Here is a 25,557-nt window from a genome sequence, read left to right as displayed (position 1 = left end):
CATATATCAGGTATTTCTAACCTGTCCACCATTTCCATCCTGTCCTTTGGGAACATGGTATATACTCACTATTACTAAGCCCTGAGTTTAGATTTCCAAATGTAACATTTCCTGGAATTTACTTTTGTTTTATTGGTTTTGGTTTATTTATGATTTAGCAGTCATCAGATACATAGAGAAAAAATCAAACTATAGTAAGCTGACACTGTGAGTAAAGCTGGGTACACACTATACGATGTATCATTCTGACCCGGATCTGAACAATATATCGTACACATCATATAGTGTGTAGTGCACACCCTATCCATCATTTACGACGGTCATTCATCGCATCGTCCCATATGCTGTCCTGCTTGGCAGATCGGATGATGCATTGCTGTTACATGCAGCATGAAACGATACATTGTGCCATCGTAGGCCGAATCGTGCAGTGTGCATCTTTGCATCGCTGGGTCGCACCGTGGTTTGGTGAGTACTCAGCTTAAGCTGCTTACATGTGTCACATGATCCACTTTGCTCCATCTCAGTGAGTATTGTGATTGGTTGGCATTCTAGTGGCCATTGAGGAAAGATCAGTTATGACTGCTCAGGCCAATAAAACTGCTGCAAGCTGCTTACTCCTTATATGAGCAAACTATTGTGTTAACTCTTTCTTTGGGTGATTAATATTCTAATAGACATGTGCACAGACACCCGGATGCATTCGCTTTGCCAAAACCACCCTCAAGTGTGTTGGTTTGGAATCGGTTTTGGTTTTGGATTTATTTAAAAATGTATGAAAACAGCTAAAAGCATATACTTTGGGCTTGTTTTTGTTCCTATACTATTATTAACATCAGTAACATTAATTTCCAGTAATTTCCAGCCAATTTTGACCACCTCACAGCACCTGAAATCACAACGAAGGGACTTAAATGTAATTCAAAAACACGTGAAATCCGGTTTTTAAATTCGAGTTCCAACATGCAAGAAGGCCTGAGTCGGCACTTGGTTCTACACGGAACCCCAAAGTGATTCCGAACTGGGACTCGGTTCGACTCGGATCCCCAAAGTTCAGGAGTGATCTGAGTACTATAATTAATATAACTCCTAGGAGCTCATTCAGACCCGCTCGCTGGCAAAAAGGGGCCAGATATTTAAATTAAGCGCTCGCACTGCGTCGCTTAAGGACGCCCTCTATGTCTTAGCGAGCTACGGAAAAGTGCGCTCGCAAGTGTATATAGACGCCCCCTTGCCATTCGCAGCACACGTCATCTCCGGGAACTGTAGGATTAATCGGGACGCGTCACTCCCATAATGCAAAGCGGCGGACGGATGAGCTGATCTCGGCGGCGGGACCAGGAGCAGAAGCGGGTGTCAGGTAAGTGTGTTTTTAAAAAATGTTTTTATTATGTCTCTACTGCGGGGGGGGGGGGGGGGGAACTACTGGGAGCACTACAGGGGGGGACTCCTGGGAGCACTACAGGGGGGGAATGCTACTGGGGGCACTGCAAGGGGGGGAATACTACTGGGGGCCCTACAAGGGGGGGAATACTACTACTGGGGGCACTACAAGGGGGGGGACTACTACTACTGGGGGCACTACAAGGGGGGGGACTACTACTACTGGGGGCACTACAAGGGGGGACTATTACTACTGGGGGTACTACTGGGGGGGACTACTACTAGGGGCACTACAAGGGGAGGGGACTACTACTAGGAGCATTGCATAGGGGGGAGGGGACTACTACTAGGGGCACTACATAGGGGGGAGGGGACTATCACTGGGGGCACCTCATCGAGGGACCACTGCTGGGAGCTCTATATAAAGGGCAATAGTGGGGGTACTGCATAGGGGGAAGACTACAACTGGGGCCACTATTTAAGGGGCACTTCATAAGGGTTACCACTACTGGGGGCACTATATAAGGGGCTTACTACTGGGGGCACAAGGGGCACTGCATAGGGGGGATCACTACTGGGGGCACTACTCGAGGCCTGCATAAGGGTGTCCTCCTGTGGCACAGGGTGGCACTGCAAATGGGCACTACAACAGGGGGCTGCCCCTAATCTTTATTTTTACCTTACATTAATCCCATATGGACCCGCCTCCTCCCTAGAACACTTGAGGGGGGGGGGGGGCGCCGTAGCACGCACGTTCTTTCGGGCACCCTGGCTACACGCTACTCCTCTGCCAGGGCCGCCTGCATGCATTTGCCCCCCAGGCTAAAAGTTGCCAGTCAGCCCCTGGGTAGAATCAAGGGGATATTAGGACTCTCACATGTGGACTTTGATCGGGTGAGAACTGTCAGATCAAGATTGGTCACATTATATATGAAATATACAATTTTTTATATATATTTTTTATGTTTTTTGCTTCCTTTAGTAAACTTGCCAGTTATGCAGGTTTTTATTAGGAACTAAGAAGTTCCATGGTAATGCATGATAGTTTGTACAGACTTTTATAATATTAAGGTGATTGTTATGTCATTTGTATACCACTATTGACATGCTTATTGTGTGTTTATTAAATATATGTTAGATTTATTTGGTGTCTTGAATTAATTTCTGCCACGTTAAGTATTTATTTGTAATTACAAGTCCATTTAGCGCAACTCCACCAGTGTAATATTTAATTTAAATTTACTGCCTATTTCCCATTCTTTCAGTTGGCAGCTTTTGTGCGCTGCATCAGTTTTGTTTTGATCTAAGGATTTTTTTTTGTTTTTTTTTTTGTTAGTGATGATCATTAATATGGTGCTATAATTTTTCGTGACTGCTGTAATAAGTGATGTAATAGAGACAGAATGTCTGCGATGTTGGAAATGATCCACCAGTTACATCACTAATGTTTCTTGTCCCATGTTATTTCTTGATAAGAAAATTCTTGGGGTGTGGGGATAATTAAGCATTTGAAGCTACTTCTGTAGCAAAGTGTTTTTACTGTTCTTGCTTTGCCAGAGCCTTTATAGTGTGAGTCTTTTATGTTCTTTTTCATATAAGGTTGCATGCAGAGAGTTAGGTAATGATATATACAATTATACCTGGTTTAACACCCAGAAGTCCCTCTGACGTCTTTCTGTGCATGCGCAGAAGGCCGCAGGCCGTGGAGGCTCATGGGAGGATCCGATCTGAACCCTCCCAAGGGGAAGCGTCCCAAAAAGAAGCCCATAGGCTTCTATTGGGTAACACCACCTGAATGTGGTGCTACCCAACGGGTATAAGCATCATGCTTTGTACATATGGGGAATGCGGTAAAACCCACTAAAACTGCATTTTCGGGGGTTTAGTACATCTCGGCCTTAATAAGATCAATTCTGGTCTGTGCGCTAATGGAGTGCTCAGTTCCTTACTGGCCCCTATACTGAATGTGTTGGCCACAGCTCTAGTAAAAATCGTATTATACAATATAGCTATTGTGCTGTTCATTTGAAGTACTGGTCTGGGGGGGGGGGTTTCTAGGCAACTGGAACCCTCCCCCCCCCCCCCCTCCTGCGCGTTTGCTTATGTGGGTGTAACTAGGTATTTGAAGGCCCCATAGTAAAAATTTGTAAGGGCCCCTATGTACCACCCATTGGTGAAAAATGTATATAACACATGTAACTTTGACAAGGAAGATGCCCCCTCCCTCAGCTCTGGGCCCCATAGCAGCTGCACCCCTTGCACCTATGGTAGTTACACCCATGTATATACTGAATGTACAGTTTTATACTATCTATAACAGAATAAGCTCATTTTCCTAGAGCGTGTGAACTCCCACAATCCCCCAAATTCAGGCTTGCATTGCTCTGGCAGAAAGAAACATTAATGAGCAATCCCTGAGCTTCGCCTTGTCTGCTCTTGTATAATTAGGTGCAGATTTATGGACATTAGGGACAGGTGGTGCAGGCAACAGATGTTCTTTTGGAGTTCAACCAATTCAAAGGGGTGTATCTAATCTATGGGGAAACGATATGGAGTCTTCAAATACCTAGTTACGCCCCTGGATTGCACGTTATATGTTAGGGATTGGTGTATATGGGAATCGCTTACGTAATCTTTAAAATATGAATCCACAGCGAATAGACCTATTGATCAATAGAGCTCTGATTGGGGTGAGAAGTCTGATTTTGATGATATAAAAAAAATTATTGCCACAAATTTGTGATAAGGCTGATTTTGATGATAAAAAAGAAACACTTTTTGCCACAGTTGTACTAAATAGTAGAGGGACAGTTGAGAGATACTCAGCAGCCATGGCGATACAGGCTCTGTCCTTACCGCTTTGCCATACCGTTCTCTGCATGTGCCTTTAAAATTGCTGTATTCAAAGGCTCATGTGAGACCAATTCAGGGCACACGTGGAAAGTTATGCATGCAATGAATTGTATAGATTTTCTCCCAATTGGCAGAGACATTGGCCCTCATTCAGAGCCGCTCGTTAGCGGCAGTACGCTCGTTCCGAGCGATGTTTGCACATCTGCGCATGCGTACGGTTTTTAGTACGCATGCGCGAACCAGTCAGTGCGGCCGAAAATCGTTGGTACGCAATATAGCGAGTGCCTGCTATTTTGAGTGACAGAATGAGGCGTATGTGGGTGGTAACAGGGGAAGGTGCTTGAAAATGGGGAGTGGAGATCCGAACGCAGGCGTGCTTAAAGGTCAAAACGGGCGTTTTATGGGTGTGCATATTTAAAACAGCAGCGTCAGTGACCACGTCACTGGGTTATTTTTTAGCCAGAACTGCTCGCAAATTTGTGGTAGCAAACACCAACCACAAGAATAGCGAGCAGTTCATACGCTGGTCGATGTACTCGATTAATCTAATAAATAGCGGACATGACGTAGGATGCGAGCGGCCAGGGGGCGTTTTTAACAAATAAACGAGCGTATGTTTTGCTCGCCCGTTCAGACTTAGAGGTGTGAACAGACTACAATGTGCGTACGGATCATTTGAATAGCCACCCCTTGTTTTTAAACGAGCGACCACAAATAGCGAACGGCTCTGAATGAGGGCCATTGCACACAAAGGGGCTGATGCATCAATTGTAGCAAAATGGGCTTAGATTATTTTAAAAAGTGCACAGAAAAATATAATTTTACGCACATACAGTATGCAGAGCTATACATCTGCAGATGCGTATCTGGCTCAGCAGCACATGCGCCTAGCTTATAGCAAGTCATTCTCAGCCTGTATTTGTGCCTACCCTGTAGAACAGGGATGGGGAACCTCAGGCCCGGGGGCCGTTTAAGGCCCCCGGAATCATTTGGTCTGACCCTGTGAGCTTTTTTATGCTAGCCTCATCTGGATAGCATGGTGCCTAGAATGTCATCCTGCAGCCAGAATCTATGCAGCAGTGCCACCTGGACGCTTCAGACGGTCACACCGCTGCCCTTACAGCTCCTAGGAGCATCCTCACGATGCTCCAGGCATTGCTGTATTAACTGGCGATTGTGGCTCCGTCCCCGTGTGACATCACATGGAGGGGGCGTGGCCTGTACTGGGCCCGCAAATAATGTTATATATATCAAAATGGCCCTTGGACGAAAAAAGGTTCCCCACTCCTGCTGTAGAACTTGCAAAATATAAGCCACATAACATGCGTATCTGGGCATAATTGTAGGTCAGTACAAACCACGTTTGAACTTCTCGGTGTGTGTCTGCAACTGCTTATATGCGTGTGTGCGTGCGTGCGTTCGCTGAAAGTGCCCAGAGTGAAAGCATGAAACATACATTACATAAATTTATTTAGTACTCACTCTGTATTAGTCCCACAAAGTCTATTATTCTCCTGCACAAAAGCTAAAATTCAGGCAATTAAGCAGGAGAAAGCAAAAAAGGAAAACTGAATCGGCCCCAAGGCCCTGTTTTGAACTGCTAATATGCCGTATAAATGTAAATTGCAGTGTTTATAGAGCTTCTCTTTGGTAAGGAACAGGCTGATTGGTCGTGAATCTGCGCACACGCCAGACCCGTATTGCGCATTTGCAGTATGGGTCTGCGTAATCACACGCAGTTCGGCAGCAGACTATCAGTGATTGACAGTCTTCTGCCATTTCTGGGCGGGGTGTGGGCGGCGATGGTCTCCGTTTTCCAAAATGGAGGCGTGTTGCCATTGTTAGGGGGCAGGGAAGAGGCCAGGCGATCTCCGTCGGCTGACGGAGATAGCCTGGCCTCTTTTCTTGAACTGCCTTATGGTAACTCAGCCGGCTGAGGATCACACAGACGCAGCTCAGCATTACTAATAATAGCAAGGACGGAATTGCGAAGCTGCTTGTGTGCGGCTTTGCAATTCTGTACTGTGCTCAATCGGGCCCAGAGATCCATCATACACAAAGAGTTCAAAATAGGGGCCTCATTCAGACAAGTACGCAAACCCGATGGTGGGGCACCTGTGCCTGTGCAGAACAGGTCCTGCATCGTTTCACGCACTGCTCCCTGCATCGCAGTCTGATTGACAGGCCAGCCCCATTTTCTGAGGGTGCTGACGCAGACTCCGTGGCTTCGGCTAAGGAGCTGAGGGGGGCAATCTGAGTAACCTCAGGGTTTCTCAGATTGCCCTTATTAGTGTATGGAGTCATAGGGCCTGATTCATTATGGATCGCAACTGCAACAGTGTATGCAGAGTGGTCGATGGTGCATACTGCGCAAAGCCAATGCAGACAAAAGGACGAGACGTCAGCGTTTTAGGGTGGTGACAGGGAAGTGGTTGGAGAAACACAGGCGTGCCTGTCCGCTTGAACACCATTGGATGGGCATGCATAAATTAGCCACTGCAACTGCATACGCAGCTTGAGTGCTCACTGCGTGCGACGAGGAAAGCAATATCTGAGTAAGGTCAGGGCTGCTGTAATTGTGCACGAGGGGCCGATGTTACTCGATCTTCCTGATGTACACACAGGATTGCAGGGTATTATGGATCTGTGAAAGCGGTCGTGGGCGTCTCTATGCTGGCTTTGGGTGATCTCTGTACTGGCTTTGCGATAGTATTCATTAGCATATTACAGCAGCAGACCTGCATGCGTAATCGCAGCTGCGATCGCAATAGCGATCCATAATGAATCAGGCCCCTAGAGCTGACATTGTTTGATATACAATCAATTGCTAGATATAAGATGCTGGACGTCACGATATAAGATGCTGGATCCAGGATGTCACGTTCAATGAGCGTGACATCCTGGTAATTTTATTTTATGCACTGGCTGGACAGATAATAGATGGAAACAGGCCAATCATTGTACACAGGAGCTGCCACTTTCTTTTTGGGGGGTTTCTTGTGCTGGCTGCTTTATCCATTCCTTACACACAGGTCATCAGCCACCACATCTTTGCTCAACAAAACATTTACCCACTCAGGCATTTCAGAGATAATACGTGACCATTTATTTTTTAATTGCAGCAATTTGATTGTTCTGCGGTTTTTTTGCACAAAGGAGCTGATTCAGACCCACTCGCTAGGAAGCGATCGCATGTAGCTGGCCGATTTTTGCAATCTGCACATGCGTATGCATCGCGAACCACTGCGAAAAATTGTGAAGTGTTCACTCACCCAGCATAGACAGCCCATCTGAATGAGTCACAGCAGAGGCCGTTTGTGGGTGGTAACAGGGGTCGGCCACTAGAAACAGAGTGGAGGTATGAAGGCAGGCATGCCTGAGTGTTTCAACGCCGTTTCAGAGGCGTGCATAATTAACAGGCAGCGTCATAGCACACATCACCTGGTTGAATTTCACACTGAAGTGATCGCAGTGCTTGCAGCACAAGGTATAGTCAACCTCAAGCGCTGCGAGCACATCCGATGGTGCTCGATGTACCAATGTTTTCATGCACTTCCAGGAGATGACGGGCTCAAGTAGGCGTCTTATGAATGGCTGTTGGGCGTCAGCATACACAAAGTGATTGCACGCCAAGACATAGTGGGCGTGCTAATGCCTTGCCGTACGATCGCCTGCCTTGCTGGGCATGTGCTGGATTTGCATACGCTGCGAGCGAGCATCTAGTGAGCGGGTCTAAATATGCTCCAAAACCACAAACCACTCTGAGGGCTTCAATAGCAATAATGCCAGAAAGGATAAATGTACTAACCTTCTCAAAATGCCTTTTACACTAAAGCTACAGGGCGGGATCCATCAAGCATCGCATTTTGCATGCAATTCATTCCGCCACTCATCGCATGCATGCCCATAAGAGCTGCCCTTTGTGACAGAGGGACTTCTGAGTTTATGACCCCGAAGTTCCCCTGGCGTCCTTCTGCGCATGTGCAGAACGACCTGCGTGCCATGGGGGAACCTGGGAGGGATTCGATTGGATCCCTCTCAGTTCAGGATGCAGTAAAAAGCCCATAGGCTTCTATTGGCCCCACCGGCTTAAAGCTGTGAAAAGCTTTGCTTTCTAAAGCTTGGTGCATTGGAGAAATGCGATCAAACCCCCGAAAACAGCATTTGATAGCATAATAGAGGATAGAGCATACCGCCCATAGTGTTGAGCTGCTTTTAGCCATATATTTTGGTGAATACTTCAGTTTAGACAACATCAGTATTTAACTAGGTCAGAGGTTCCCAAAATCCAACAGTACAGACCAGGTTTTAGAGATATCCATGCTTGAGCTCAGGTGACTTAATTAGTACTTCACTCAATTTGATTTAACCATCTGGACCCACGCATGGATATCCTTAAAACCTGGACTGTAATGGCGGAGTTTGGGAACCTCTGCAATGCAATGGTAATTTTACTAGAAGCAGCAGAACTATGTAGTGACTATAGAGACAGTACCTGATGATCTGAACACACATCAGCAGTCTCTTCCGCTACACTAGCTTGTCAGCATGCTGCTGACACGTATGACAACTACACTGCCTCATCACCCGTCTGCTTCTAGAATGTAAATGGGCACCTTGCAAGAGGAGAGACAAATAGGCCGCTCACCCTGCTGAGGAGTGGTGATGAATTAATTATTGTTTGGGGGAAGGGGTCCTGCAGCGTTGCCGTCAACCACACCAAGCCTGACCCGTCGCCCACCCCTTGCTGCCAGCACTGCCCAAGATTTAATTCAAACACTGACCTTTTCCAGCCCCTCCTGCTGTCTTGTCATTATCAAGGATGGTCAGGCTGACAGTAACTGAGGAAGAAAAGGACACAGTGACGGAGAGAAAATCAGATTAGCCATTTGGCGGAAGGTGAAATTAACAGTAACAGAGAAACAGACTCAGTGTATGTATAAATAAGATGATCAGCCAGATGCTTTATAGTTAAACCTATAGTATCATGATAGGCTTTGACGGGTTAGTCCCAAGATAGTGGAAATACTTTTTTTTTTTTGTAAATTGCAGCTCATGACAAAAATATCACTATTTATGTATTTTGCACTTATTCAAAGATACTGTGAAATGCCTGTATACCTGCACAATACAGAAAAAAAATAATGAAAACATGACAATCTCAACTAACTTTTTCCTTATATGCCTCCTCTGCCCCCATCAGTTATTTCAGATGCCCCTCTGCCCACTAGCTTTTCCATTAAATGCACATGTGCCCACCACCTTTTCCCTCACATGCACATATGCCCACTAGCTATTCCCTCACATGCCCCTCTGCCCACCAGCTTTTTCCTCACATGCCCCTCTGCCCACCAGCTTTCCCTCACATGCCTCTCTGCCCACAAACTTTTCCTCACATGCACATCTGCCCACCACCATTAGCTATAAATGCTATTTATCGTTTGTATGAGATTTCTGTTAAAGAGACGCCAAGCGCGTGACTTGTTGCCCTCATGTTTGCTCATTGGATTGTGGATGAAAATGTATTTACGAGTCGCATGATCAGCTTAAACACAAAGGGCCTGATTCAGAGGTGCACGCAGTAGAGCAAGCTCACGTTATGAGCGATAATCGCCATAAGACGCATGATCTATATGATCTTGCATATAAAATCCTCGCCGCTCACTGCTGCAGCGATCAGCGCTCTGTAAAGCCGGCGCATGCAGTCGAATATTGGAAGCCGGAAAGTGGGCACACGTTAAATGCCCAGACTGCGGGCGTGTCATGAACTTGTGCACGGAACATGGTGGAGCAGCTACCAGTATGAACGCTGTTACATGCCGGCATCTGAGGCTTTCTCAGCCTTTTTGAGAAAGCCTCCATGTGAGGAGAATTATGTTAAGGATACAGAAGGAGTTTGTCTAAGATATACTCACTGGACCTGAGAATCAACTTATTTCTTATTGCACCTTAGATTTAAACCACAGAAAGTGCGGACATTCCATTTGAGGGTGAGAATACAATTGCCAGACTTGGGACTCCGCTGCTTTGTTTGCCCCTCACCTGAGTACAATTATTATAGAAGCCGTTATTAGAGGGTGCATGCTGCTTTAACTGAGAGCGAATACCCAGTCGCTGTATGAATACGGATCCTGCTCTCATCACTTTGTTGGAGATGCTGGGCAACTGCTGGAATGCGCTGGGTCTCCTGATAGAGAGCCGCACAGACTGTCTGGTGCATACAGATGATCTGGACATTTCAGCTCACTCACACATACAGCCTAATTAGTGAGGAGCTGGATCATTTCCTACATTATACTAATCCAGGATTGTGAGTGTTTGAAATCCGCTCAGGACATTCTATAATAAGGATCTTTTAGAAGTGTGTCACTAGAACTTTAATACAGTAACGTATTAACTTTACTGCAACATTGTCTGCTACATTAGAGAATCATTGTGGCTACATAAATATCAACTTTCAATTATTTGAAACAACACAGGCACCTATTTGTTTAGTACCGTGTGGAATCAGGATATATAGGCCACCTTTTAGTCCCCTGCTGAGATTCATTTTACTGTTTGGATATTTAATATGTACATGTGAATATTTTATTTTTTATTTTATGTTTTTTTAGGATATGTGTAATTTGCATTTTTATTGTGATTAAAATAGGTTATTAATCCTTTTTGCCTTGTGTCTCACATCACACCATTTCTTCGTTCTGTTGTGATTGAGAGAAGATTGGCATAGCTTCTCGTGTACGTGTGCAGCATTGTGACACTTTTTTGCAATACACCACTGCTAGCGCCGGGTCCAATATTACTGTTTGAGGACTCAGTGCCGTCTTTTTATTTCTTGGAGGGGCTGAAAAGCTCCACATATATATATAGTCAAGTAGACAGGCCCACCAAATAAATAGTTCAACAGCCGGGATGCAGATCCTAAGAACTAAGCAGACCGCTCAATCTTGAACATACAATCAGATACAGACAGCACTCCTTGGGTACTTAATACTCAATAATCCAAGCTTGTTAATCCATTACTGTGCAAGATACATTTATTACATATGTTGTCAAGGCATTGACGAAATATATAATAAATTAATCTGAAACCTTGCACAGTAATGGATTAGTTCTAGAGAAAAGTATATCTGTACACTCCAATAGATAACGAGTTACGGTCATATATGAGGCCCCATAGTAATTAGCAACCAATAATGTTCAATTTATGGGGGTGCAGCTCTATTCCAACCAAGTTAGACTATAAACAAAAGAGGCTAGGGGTTGTTAGAGATGGGCGCACATGCACAAAATCAATACATTAAAACTTGACTTTTATTAGTTAATTTACTAAAAATTCCATTCACTGGGAATGGTACAGTGAAAATTAGAGGTAAAAAATGTATTTATTGCATTGTTAAGCATACATATAGATTAGTGTATGTGAACAAATCGTGTATAAAAAAGCAGGGTCCACCATTTCAGTTTCTACAGTATGTTGAAGCGGAGCAAAATTATATGAAATATGTATATTCAATATATCTAATAACCTACATATAAATGCTCCTTGTTGGTCATAAAGCTAAATTAATAAAGGAATTCACTAATATTGGTGGTAATAATATCACATCTACTTGAGTGGCTTGTGAAATCTTCAGCAATAATGTCCTCCTTTAATATAAGGCATGACTGCTGGTTCAATCCTTTATAGGTCAGACAATCACATCACAATACTTATTATCTTTTGCTGTCCCATGTGTCACAATTTATTCATTTAATATAATACACATTGGTTTGTGAGCATAGAATAGCGTCACACTAATACTGCTGTATAATATCAGTTGTATTCTTACTGATCAATTCATATACATCTCACAAATCACTTTAAGCTGTGCTGGCATAAATAGTGTTGTTGCAATGTTAACATCATCCCTAATCAGGTAACATTATTACCACAGCTCAGATAATCACAGATAGATAGTAATTATCTATATGTTATTCTGGCAGATTTTATTATTGTTGTTACTTAGTATTTATAAGCACTCCTAAAAAATGAATGCATTAAATCACAGAATAAACTATATGTGCCTTACTGCAGCTTTCAGCAAGGCTCAAAAAGGAATCAATCTGCGTGGTAAATCACACTTCTATAAGTCACATTTAGCTGTCTCATGTGTCACAATTTATTCAGTTAATATAATACACATTGGTTTGTGAGTATAGAATAGCGTCACACTAATGCTGCTATATAATGTCAGTTTTATTCTGACTGATCAATTCCTATGAAGCTCACAAATCACTTTAAGCTGTGCTGCTAATAATGTTACTGCAATGTTAACATTATCCCTACTCAAGTAGCATTATTACCACACCATATATTTATAGTATTATCACTTCTAATCTAGTACATGCATGATATATACATTTTCATGGGACCATGTGGTGGACCAACTGGAAACACCAACATGCACATTTCACTGTGTAAACAGCTTTATCAAGGCTGAACCAGATTGTCCCACTCAGGTGCATATTTAACAGATATAGGCGACCTATCAAAATGCTTCTTCAGGTCACATGCATGTGGCAGCCAATGAGAGCCATAATTCCAGCTAGCTGCATCAGAGATCACATGATCTACCTTAATACTACAGCTCATTCATGCCATTTGTAAACAAAACTCCAGGTCACATGATTGGATCTTGTCTCCTAAAGAAGGAGAAGAACATACAAATACTATTATAACAAAATAAGTAGTGTCAGAATGATAAACTAGAGCAAAATAATACATGTAATATAAAATAATATAATAATACTAAAGGAAACAGTTATAAAATAATAAACTCAATGATCCTAATATCATAAAAAAAATCCATCTCACAAATAAAAAGAGGTAATAAAATCCCAATTATATAAAATCTAAACATATATACATATATACACACACACATGTATATATATATATATATATGTATGTATATATATATATATATACACACATATATAAATAAACAATTTGCCAAGTGAATTATGTAATTGTTGATCTAATGTAGAGTCACTACCCAATTAACCAATGGCAACAACAAAAAATAATCACTTGGCAAATTGTTTATTTATATATGTGTATATATATATATATATATATATATATGTGTGTGTGTGTGTGTATATATGTATATATGTCTAGATTTGATATAATTGGGGTTTTATTACCTCTTTTTATTTCTGAGATGGATTTTTGTCATGATATTATGATCATTGAGTTTATTATTTTATAACTTTCCTTTAGTATTATTATATTATTTTATATTACATGTATTATTTTGCTCTACCGTGTTTCCCCGATAATAAGACATACCCCGAAAATAAGCCCTACCCTTACTTTTGAAAAATGGTCCAAAATAAGCCCTACCCCGAAAATAAGCCCTAACAATATCCCCATTTTGTCCGGTCCCTGCGCTACACTAAAATGCCCCCAGCTCCGCCCCCCGCATGAAATGGATGCCGCTGTTAAAGATTTAACAGTGGCATCCAATCACAGCTGCAGCGTCTCACTATCTCACAGTGAGCGCGCGGCAGCTGGTGTGCGTGGCAGCGTCATTTACAGCAGCGCCGCGGAGGAGAGTAGAGAAAAAGAGGGAAAAAAATAAAAGTAAGTAAAGAATTGTAAAGCAAGACGGAGGGCATGATGGGGATAAAAGCAGGACGGAGGGCATGATGGGGATAAAAGCAGGACGGAGGGCATGATGGGGATAAAAGCAGGACGGAGGGCATGATGGGGATAAAAGCAGGATGGAGGGCATGATGGGGATAAAAGCAGGACAGAGGGCATGATGGGGATAAAAGCAGGACGGAGGGCATGATGGGGATAAAAGCAGGACGGAGGGCATGATGGGGATAAAAGCAGGACGCAGGGCATGATGGGGATAAAAGCAGGATTGAGGGCATGATGGGGATAAAAGAAGGATTGAGGGCATGATGGGGATAAAAGCAGGATTGAGGGCATGATGCTGTCAATGTTAATTAAAATAAGCCCTACCCCCAAAAATAAGCCCTATGGAGTTTTTTTGACCAGAAAAAAAATAAGACAGTGTCTTATTATCGGGGAAGCACAGTAGTTTATCATTCTGACACTACTTATTTTGTTATAATAGTATTTGTATGTTCTTCTCCTTCTTTAGGAGGAGATGAGATCCAATCATGTGATCTGGAGTTTTGTTTACAAATGGCATGAATGAGCTGTAGTATTAAGGTAGATCATGTGATCTCTGATGCAGCTAGCTGGAATTATGGCTCTCATTGGCTGCCACATGCATGTGACCTGGAGAAGCATTTTGATTGGTTGCCTATATCTGTTAAATATACACCTGAGGGAGACAATTTGGTTCAGCCTTGATAAAGCTGTTTACACAGTGAAATGTGCATGTTGGTGTTTCCAGTGGGTCCACCACATGGTCCCATGAAAATGTATATATCATGCATGTACTAGATTAGAAGTGATAATACTATAAATATATGGGGTGGTAATAATGCTACTTGAGTAGGGATAATGTTAACATTGCAGTAACAATTATTAGCAGCACAGCTTAAAGTGATTTGTGAGTTTCATAGGAATTGATCAGTCAGAATAAAACTGACATTATATAGCAGCATTAGTGTGACGCTATTCTATACTCACAAACCAATGTGTATTATATTAACTGAATAAATTGTGACACATGAGACAGCTAAATGTGACTTATAGAAGTGTGATTTACCACACAGATTGATTCCTTTTTGAGCCTTGCTGAAAGCTGCAGTGAGGCACATATAGTTTATTCTGTGATTTAATGCATTCATTTTTTAGGAGTGCTTATAAATACTAAGTAACAACAATAATAAAATCTGCCAGAATAACATATAGATAATTACTATCTATCTGTGATTATCTGAGCTGTGGTAATAATGTTACCTGATTAGGGATGATGTTAACATTGCAACAACACTATTTATGCCAGCACAGCTTAAAGTGATTTGTGAGATGTATATGAATTGATCAGTAAGAATACAACTGATATTATACAGCAGTATTAGTGTGACGCTATTCTATGCTCACAAACCAATGTGTATTATATAAAGTGAATAAATTGTGACACATGACACAGCAAAAGATAATAAGTATTGTGATGTGATTGTCTGACCTATAAAGGATTGAACCAGCAGTCATGCCTTATATTAAAGGAGGACATTATTGCTGAAGATTTCACAAGCCACTCAAGTAGATGTGATATTATTACCACCAATATTAGTGAATTCCTTTATTAATTTAGCTTTATGACCAACAACCTCTGCATTTATATGTAGTTTATTAGATATATTGAATATACATATTTCATATAATTTTGCTCCGCTTCAACATACTGTAGTACATTGCTTTCATAATACTGGGAAACTGAAATGGTGGACCCTGCTTTTTTATACACTATTTGTTCACATTTTCTATCTTTATACACTAATCTATATGTATGTTTATCAATTCAATAAATTAATTTTTTACCTCTAATTTTCACTGTACCATTCCCAGTGAATGGAATTTTTAGTATAATTAATAAAAGTCAAGTTTTAATGTATTGATTTTGTGCATGTGCGCCCATCTCTAACAACCCCTAGCCTCTTTTGTTTAATACAGTAATGGAATAACAAGCTTGGATTATTGAGTACCCGAAGAGTGCTGCCTGTATGTGGACAGATTTTTTGCCACTAGTTTTGTAACCAAAACCTTGCTTTCAAAATCCTGCGTTTGCCACCGGACGGGTGAAGTGAATACCAATGATTATCTCGTTACAATGGCTCCTACCATTGAGTCAGACATATTAGGCAGCAAGTGAACACTCAGGGCCTGATTCTGGGATTTACGCAATGCCGATATTTACGCCGATCGAGCGATTGTTTGCCATTGAGCATGTGCGAATGTTGTACTGCACATGCACAGCAATACTTTTCAAATCACGCTCGCATGTGCAAAGTGATTGACAGGTAGACAGTGTTTGGGGGAGGTAACGGAAGAGTTCTAGGCAAACGCAGGTGTATCGAGACCGTTTTACACGTATCAGCCTCCTGTGATGCCAGAACAGCTCTGATCCCTCGAGGCATGGACTCCACAAGACCTTTGAAAGTGTACTGTGATATATGGCACCAAGACATTATATTTCCAACACATCTCACAGATGCTCAATCGGATTGACATCTGGGTAATTTGGAGGGCGAGGCAACACTCTGAACTTCTTGTCACGTTCCTCAAACCATTCCTATACAACTTTTGCAGTGTGGCAGGGCACATTTTCCTACTGAAAGAGACCACTGCCATCAGTGAAATCCAGTGCATAAAGGGGTGTACTTGGTCTGCAGCAATGTTTAGGTAGATAATACATGTCATCGTAACATCCACATGATGCCTGGACCCATGGTTTCCCAGCAGAACATTGCCAAGAGCATCACACTGTCTGCCAGCTTGCCTTCTACCCATAGTGCATCCTGGTGCATCTCTTCCCCAGGGAAAACGACGCACATGCACCCGGCCATCCACAGAAAAGAAAATGCCATTCATAAGACCAGGAGACCTTCATCCAGTGCTCCATGGTCCAGTTCTGATGCTTTCGGCGGTGGGCAGGGGTCAGCATGTGCACGCTGAGCGGTCTGCGGCTATGCATCGACATATGCAGCAAGCTGCGATGCACTGCGTGTTCTGTCATTTTTCTATCTTAGCCAGCATTAATTCTTTCAGCAGTTTGTGCTACAGTAGCTCTTCTGTGAGATAGGAACAGGCGATAATGACGTCATCGGCGGTAACTTAACGCAGATCCGGACTTAACGCTTCAAATTGAATACAGTCCTTAGGGGTATATTTACTAAAGTGAGAGTTTTTAGAAGTGGAGATGTTGCCCATAGCAACCAATCAGATTCTACTTAACATTAACTAGCTCATCCTAGAAGATAATAGCTAGAATCTAATAGGTTGCTATGGACAACATTTCCATTTCTAAAAACTCACTTTAGTAAATATACCCCTAAGGGCCGTATTCATTTTGAAGCGTTAAGTCCGGATCCGCGTTAAGTTACTGCCGATGACGTCATTATCGCCTGTTTTGGTTTTACCTCGTATTCAATTTCAAAGACTTTCCGCCTAGGCAGAAAGTCAATGCAATGTCATAGGTGGTAAAGTATCGCCTATGAATAGTAGGCAGAAAATAGTGCAGAATTGGGGTTTTGGGGTGCAACGTTGCAGGAACCCCCCTGCAGCCTTCAGACAGTCCCCCAAAGGTAATCTGTGTCAAAAAAAAACTTAAGGACACCCCAAAAATTGACTTTGAAAAAGGGGGAGTAAAAAAAATAGTGGGGTACAAAGTTAAAAACTAGTGAACTTGACTCTGGGGGGTTCCCCAAGTATGCCCCAGGTGTTTTTTTTATTGCAGGTGTTTGCGGCAGGTGGATTTTTCACGATTTTTTCAATTTCACTTTTTCAACTTTAAATATGCTGACCCCCATTTTCAAGTACAAATTTGCTGGGATAAGTTATTTTCTGGAAAAAATACTCCTAAATACTATTCTGCATCAGGTATATAAAAACGCTATTTAGCAGCTATTGAGCCCATTTAAAAACACCAAATACCTTCAGCAAGCCAAATCGGGGGGTACCATAGTGAACCCCCATGTCAGAGCATCATTTGGGGGGGTGACAGGCTGTTTTCCCCAAAAATGACAGTACTTTCAGCTTGTTACAGTATTGCCGGGTGCCGTTTACGCGTACTTTGAAATTGAATACGGGGTAAAGCGAGCACACGCGCGATACTTTAACGCCTACAAAACAGGCGAAGTTGGCGATAAGTCCGGGCCGCGTTAACTTAACGCGGCTTGGCTCAAATTGAATACGGGCCTAAGTGACCTTGACAGGTGCCATTGTAATGAGATAATCAATGTTATTCACTTCACCTGTGAGAAGTTTAATGACTGACGGTCTCATCGTCATGCTGCCGTATAATTTAGCCAGTGACATCCCAGGTATACATATCAAATTGCAAATAGAGGCGGCACTCAGGCACAATACGTACATACATATGAGAAGAATGTCAAATCATTTTGGCACTTTAAGATATATATATATACTTAAAATTAAACTTTTTGCTTTTGGTGCATTTGTAATTTTGTATACATCACACCAGATACACAACTTTTTGTATTTATAACTTAAATAGTAGTGTTTGCAAATAAACATACACAGCATGTCATTTACAAAAAAAAAAGTACTGTACTATTTAGTGTTTAAAAATACATGATATTTACCATAATGCACATGTGTATTCGCATATGGGTTACTATAAAAAATATATTTTTTAGATGCACAATACACTACTTAGGGTCTATTTACTAAGCTGTGAAAGGTGATAAGGTACCAGCCAATCCGCTACTAACTGCAATTTTTCAAACACAGCCTGTGACATGGCAGTTAGAAGTTAGAAGCTGGTACCTTATCTCATTTCACTTTATCTCCTAACAAAGCTTAGTAAATAGTCCCCTGTATGTGTGGTACATGGGTGTGGTTGTAAAGGCAATGATTGTTCTTTATGTACTAAGGCAATTCATTTGTTTGATTAAATGGGTAATTGAACAATCCAAATTACAATCGGTGAAAGTGTAAGAATAGACTTACTGATCTATGCAGCCAGGTCGGCGAAGCAGGGTGTGTGGCGGCGGCATTGGTGGGTGGGGATTACCGGCATTGTAAAGCAGGGGGCAAGGGCTACGACTGCGCGAATCGCGTCATCGCCATCCCTGGATTGGCCAGTTTTACTGGGCAAGTGGGACGCTGCGAGGGGGGAAGGGCTTAACTGGGTATTTGAAGGCCCCATAGCAAAAGATTGTAAGGGACCATATATACCACCCAATGGTGCAAAATGTATATAACACGTAACTTTGACATGGGCCACATAGCAGCTGCACCTCTTGCACCTATGGTAGTAGTTACGCCCAGGCAGGTGGCGGGCGAGCCAGGAAACCTGCTCCATTCTGCGGGTGGCCAGGAGCACCACCTGATTTTCGGGAGCCCCTTGGCCATTCCGGGAGAGTAGGCAATTTCCTTCTGGCATCCTTCTGGCATCACAAGGCAACTACTACTGGCGTTAACCCTTTGTTAAATAGCAAACAGCAGTGATAAAGGCTCTTGCCGGCATTTACGGAGGCATTTTGACTCATCGCTGTTTGTTAAATAGGCCCCCTAGTCCCAGGCAGCAGCTAGACCAGTACTTATCAGCAGGGTCACTGTGACAAACCGTAAGGATGGAGTAAGATGTGATATTATTATCATTTTGCAATAGAGAGAATAGAATAAAAAATGTTTACACTTACATGCACTAGGGCAGACTTGGCCAACCTGTGGCTCTCCTAGTGCTGTGATACTACAAGTCCCAGCATACACTTCCACCGATTAGCTGGTAAAGCACGCTGGGACTTGTAGTTTCACAACAGCTGGAGAGCCACAGGTTAGGCAGGCTTGCGCTAAGGACTATATAAAAAATGTATTTCTTAACAAAAGAGAAGTTAAACAAATTAATATGATGCGCTATGAAAATCTATATTAAAACAAGCCCTTTCTCCTGGGTGCTGGAAGGTCCTATGGACCAGCCTAAACAATATTTGTATGCATTTTGTCATAAGTGTTTCTGTGAAAAATATGCACATAGCGCTCCAGTTCTGTCATTCTAATGGAATGTTAAATACTCAGTTGCAGGGTTGCTTGGTCAGAGCAAGTTCTCTGTCTCAGAGTTGCCAAGTCTTGCAGTGATTTGTGTAGTGTCCCCTATTGGGACCTTTATGTAATACTGAATAATGATATTTGTGCTGGCGACAGCTTTACTTTGTTATACTTCCACTCCACAGATTTCTTTATATTTTTTAAATAGTATAACATAATGTAAATAACAGCACTTGTGCCTTCAGTTTATCTGCTGTACAATGAGCATATTATGTTTATAAATATACAGAGGGCCTGATTCAGAGGCGCAGCCGCTATTTGCGCCTTTATGCTAATGCTGCGACCGATTCTGAGCCTACTGAGACGCCCATTTGTATCATCACTATTCAGTCTCAATGCATATTTTTAGACCCATCGTCGGTGCACCATCGATCGCAACATCCTATGGCAGGTGCATTTTCACCCTCTGGTGTCTGTGTCAGCGCTATTGTGACTAGATGCAGCCGCTGTCAGCGACACACCACGACACGCCCGTGCTTGGCTAGTTACTCCCCTGTTACGTCCCAGGTACGCCCACTGAAAATCACTCTCTCTGTATCCAAAGTTTTTTTTATAAAAATCAGAAAGTTAAAAATGCAAAAGTAGAATTTTTTTTAGAATTAAATAGTCTCACCCCAAGGTGCCTAAGGGAACCCATAGATGCAGAGAGGTAACTCACTGTAGTGTCTTCCTCAGTAGATGTAGTATTGTAGTGTGTGGTGTGTCACAGGGAGCTTCAAGCCAGACTCAACACATGTACTGTAGGGAATACATACGGGAGACCGGCAGTTGGAATGCCGGCGGTCAGAAGACCGACAGCTGCATCCCGATGCTCAGAAGACCGACCGGGGCTCGATAAATATCCTATACCTCCCCCATTCACCTCCTATCCCTCCTTTCCTGCATCCTAACCCCCCACCCCCACCCACTCCGCAGCCTAACCCTTACCCTCCACATTAGTGCATAAACCTAACACTCCCCCCTTGGTGCCTATGCCTAACCCTAACTCCCCTCCCCCCCGGTGGTGCCTAAACCTAATCCCTCCCTGCCAACAGCCTAACTCTAACACTTCCCCCCTGCAACCAAACCCCCCCGGTGGTGCCTAAACCTAACCCCCCCTACGGCCTAACTCGACCCGCTATAATTACATTCGGGGTGCCGTCTGTCAGGTTTCCGGCGTCGGCATCTCAAGTGATGTTGGGATTCCAGTGCGAGTATTCTGGCCGCGGGTCAAGATTCTGGCGCCAGGATGCAACAATGGGAGAAATGCGGTCAAACCCTGAAAATATGCACCAAGCGACGGCATGTCGTGCACTCCAGGGTTTGGATGCGGTGGGTAATGCCTTCTTTAGACGGTGTTACCCTATAGAAGCCTATGGGCTTCTCTCCACAGCGTGCTGTGAGAGGGATCCAATCAGATCCCTCCCAGCGCCCTCCGCAGTCCCCCAGATGGACTTCTGGGTCCTAGACCCGGAAGTCTTTCATTCGCAAAGGACTGCTCTTACCTAGAGAGTGGTCCTTTGCACTTTATCTTTATGCATACCGGCGTAATGAATGCCACCATGCATGCAAAGAGCATCAGGATACATTACATGCGTTACAGTGCCAGCGTCTGTGACGCTGTAACATAGCATTTCGCATGCAGATACAGCCGCAGTCACACACAGAATATAGGCATCCCGCAAATTATGTTAATCAGCAGAAGCTGCTTGTGCGTCCTCTTTGCGTCACTTTGCGAATAAAACGCATTTGAAAATAATAATTTGAATGAAAAGACGCTTGGTGCTACCGAGTCAGGGCATGGTGTGACTAGCAGGGTTGTATAACGCGCAAGTAAGAAGTATGAGGACACATTTGTACATATTTATTAAAAAATCCAGAACTTGAGAGAAACTGTATCTCCTGCACTAGGCTTACTCACGCCAAAGACTGCAGTCCCTATAATTCTCATTGGGAACTGCAGTCCAGGCTTTGTGTTTTGTAGGTTGTCCCCAATAGTTAAGGCGATCTGAAGACTACAGTATCCTGCATCCTGGACTGTGCATACAGTATGTTGTATTTGCTTTGTAGTATAGCATAGAATGCTCTGAGTTCAGAGGCATCAAGAAGTAGGCGGCCATATAAAATGTTGCTGTGTGGCTCAGTCATTTTCAGTTATATCCTTCATGCACCACATAAAAAAATACAATAAAATGCGAATTGGTAACAATCTTCAATATACAGCTGGTGTGCCAAATGGCTCTGGCTTATATAAACACAGATATGCTTCTATACAAGGACAGGAGCCTATTAAGGATGTTTCTATAATCCAAAGTATGAGTTATGGGCACCCTGTGGTCATACAATCATAAGAAAGGTATGGGCAGTATCCTCTGGTAGGATCAGGCTGTATTGCTTTGGTGCTGACTGCGCTGTTTTACTGTTATGCCAGCTCTGCGTATTCGTATGATCTTGAGGAAGTTGTGGTGGGTGTTAAATTCCGACAGTGAGTATGTGGTGTTTGTAAATAGACCGTGCATCACCTCCTGCTGTTCCTGAATGAGACAAAGAAAGGTTTCAATTTGTGTTTCAAGGTTCTGAATGTGTCACATGAACGAGGAATGGAGTATGGAAGTCTGGCTCATGGCTGCAAAAACACATTAATCTGGAGTCCTTTCCAACCTAATTCGTGATCTGCAAAACATAGGGGCTGATATATTTAAGGCTGAAAAGCCCTATTGTAGCCAAAAACTGTCGGGTTGTTATGAAACATTGCTCTCCCCGGTTTGCATGAATAAGTTTGTTTAACAATTACCAGTTGTGTTATGCCCATTTTAAGATGATGAATGCAGATGAAAAACTTAAAAATAACTATATTCTTTGAAAAAAATATATATTTTGTAATTTAAAGGTTACACAATTTTTTTAAAATAATATATTATTACATTTGTGGCATGTGTTATTGTTTTCATTTGTATTTTCATTTGTCTCGTTATATGTGTGAAATAGGTTATTTTATATACTATATTTCAGCAGTATACTGTATATTTTGGGGGAAAACAATGTTGAAATGTATCCATATATATATATATATATATATATATATATATATATATATATATATATATATACACACTACCGTTCAAAAGTTTGGGGTCACCCAGACAATTTTGTGTTTTACATGAAAACTGATTTTTATTTATCAAATGAGTTGCAAAATGAATAGAACATGTAGTCAAGACATTGGCAAGGTTAAAAATAATGATTTTTATTTTAAATAATAATTTTGTCCTTCAAACTTTGCTTTTGTCCAAGAATGCTCCTTTTGCAGCAATCACAGCATTGCAGACCTTTGGGATTCTAGCTGTTAATTTGTTGAGGTAATCTGAAGAAATTTCACCCCACGCTTCCTGAAGCACCTCCCAAAAGTTGGATTGGCTTGATGGGCACTTCTTGCGTACCATACGGTCAAGCTGCTTCCACAACAGCTCAATGGGGTTGAGATCTGGTGACTGCGCTGGCCACTCCATTACAGACAATACCAGCTGCCTGCTTCTTCCCTAAATAGTTATTGCATAATTTGGAGGTAGTGCTTTGGGTCATTGTCCTGTTGGAGGTGGAAATTGGCTCCAATCAAGCGCTGTCCACAGGGTATGGCATGGCGTTGCAAAATGGAGTGATAGCCTTCCTTGTTCAAAATCCCTTTTACCTTGTACAAATCTCCCACTTTACCAACACCAAAGCAGCTCCAGACCATCGCATTACCTCCACCATGCTTGACAGATGGCATCAGGTTCTCTTCCAGCATCTCTTTTCACTTGTTCTGCGTCTCACAAATGTTCTTCTGTGTGATCCAAACACCTCAAACTTCGATTAGTTTGTCCATGACACTTTTTTTTCCAATCTCCCTCTGTCCAATGTCTGTGTTCTTTTGCCCATATTAATATTTTCCTTTTATTGGCCAGTCTCAGATATGGCTTTTTTTTTGCCACTCTGCCTAGAAGGCCAGCATCCCGGACTGTAGACGTTGACACTGGTGTTTTGCGGGTACCATTTAATGAAGCTGCCAGTTGAGAATTTGTGAGGAGTCTATTTCTCAAACCAGGGCCTCCCACTTCTCTTTCTACTCTGGTTAGAGCCTGTCAGTGTCTTTGCAATTTTTCACATGAAATAGCCTTCATTTCTAAGAACAAGAATAGACTGTTGAGTTTCACATGAAAGTTCTCTTTTTCTGGCCATTTGGAAAGTATAATCAAACCCACAAATGTGATGGTCCAGATACTCAACTAGCTCAAATGAAGCCCAGCTTTATAGCTTCTCTAACGAGCAAACCCGTTTTCAGCTGTGCTAACATAATTGCACAAGGGTTGTCAAGGATTTTCTAATCATCTATTAGTCTTCTAATGCGCTTAACAAACACAATATACCATTAGAACACTGGAGTGATGGTTGCTGGAAATAGGCCTCTATACACCTATGTAGATATTCCTTTAAAAACCAGGCGTTTGCAGCTAGTATAGTCATTTACCACATTAACAATGTATAGAGTGTATTTCTGATTAATTTAATGTTATCTTCATTGAAAAAAACAGTGCTTTTCTTTCAAAAATAAGGAAATTTATAAGTTATAAGTTATGCAAATCCCCTATTTTTGGCTGTTATCTTCATTGAAAAAAAACAGTGCTTTTCTTTCAAAAATAAGGAAATTTATAAGTTATAAGTTATGCAAATCCCCTATTTTTGGCTGAACATGTCGGGACTTGGTGCAGAACCAAGAGCCCTCCTTAATGACTAATTAGGCAAAATAATTTTTTAATCAACTTAATTTGGCCAATAATTACGAAATTGTTGGGGTAAAAAGGGAAGAAAAAGGACACTGCAGCTAGTGATACGGTGCTCCGGTTATGGCGCACCCACCCAAGCCCTTGTAGTGAAGCCTTATGACGGTATGTGCTCGGGCCCTCTTAAGCTCTGTTACAGGGCTGCATACAGGTATGAGGATCTCTGTGGTACCTGACTACCTGCTGTGTGGGAGTGATATTTGCAGTGCTTAATGGGAAGGCAATACTTTTAAACAGAACTGAAGTGAAAAGATGAGGATAAAATGAAATGTTGAGGCTTCCCCCATAATACATAACGGTTGAAATATCTTAATTGCAGATTTATTCTTTCTCTAAATTACTTGTGCACATTTTGGACATGGCAGGGAAATCAGAGGGCCAGACGCAATGGGTGATAATAACAGGATTTGCATCATAACAGTATCACCCCCCTATGTGTTTGCATCATCACACACAAGTCATCGTGACTTCATTTGCTTTAGGAGACAGTGAAACAGGATCCGGTGACAGTGTCTGACTCTGCCGGTACTCCAAGCTGACTCCACATCATTTGAGAGTCTCACGGACATTACACTAAGCACGTACGCTGGAAGTGTTTTCTACCTTTGCAACATCAACTCCAGTTTTCGTTTTGATCCACTGGATATAATGCAGGCACTTGTTTGATCATGGGTCTGGTTTGGGGAAATCGATGCTGAGCACACCATATGATTGACTTCTAGGTCATCAATAATTAGTGTTAATTTTTCCGCACATTGA

At 42.4% G+C, this 25,557-nt stretch overlaps 1 protein-coding gene across 1 annotated transcript in view; it reads left to right on the top strand.

The window, feature by feature from the left end:
- Positions 1 to 25,557, top strand: part of LOC148522894 (anthrax toxin receptor 1-like) — a 135,351-nt gene that overhangs the window by 82,261 nt on the left and 27,533 nt on the right. The gene's annotated exons all lie outside the window — the stretch shown is intronic.

Source organism: Taudactylus pleione, unplaced genomic scaffold, assembly GCF_031769625.1.
Source record: "Taudactylus pleione unplaced genomic scaffold, aTauple2 ptg000136l, whole genome shotgun sequence".
In the NCBI taxonomy this organism is placed as follows: Eukaryota; Metazoa; Chordata; class Amphibia; order Anura; family Myobatrachidae; genus Taudactylus; species Taudactylus pleione.
Note: the sequence above shows the minus strand (reverse complement) of the source record. Positions and strands in the feature narration are given on the sequence as shown.